This window comes from Athene cunicularia (assembly GCF_003259725.1).
Source record: "Athene cunicularia isolate RWA chromosome 7 unlocalized genomic scaffold, athCun1 chr7_part1, whole genome shotgun sequence".
NCBI lineage: Eukaryota > Metazoa > Chordata > Aves > Strigiformes > Strigidae > Athene > Athene cunicularia.
In genome coordinates, this window is record NW_020799107.1 from 15,309,917 (window position 1) to 15,310,145 (window position 229).

The following is a 229-nucleotide window of genomic DNA, read 5'->3' on the forward strand; positions in this document are numbered from 1 at the left end:
CCTTCCTGTTAAAAATCGTGGTGTAAACCCCTCCCGAGCAGGTGAGTATCGCACCCAAGCACCGGTACGTAGCCGAGGCAGCTCCCGGCTGCTCGGAGGGGCCCGGGGCTGCCCGCGCCCACCTGCCGCCCGTTTCCTCGGCGCGGGGTCCTGCCCGCTGCCAGCGAGCCCGCGGGTGGTCGTACACGTCTGCGCAGGCCGGGCGGGGGGCGGGCCGGCCGTGCTCCCC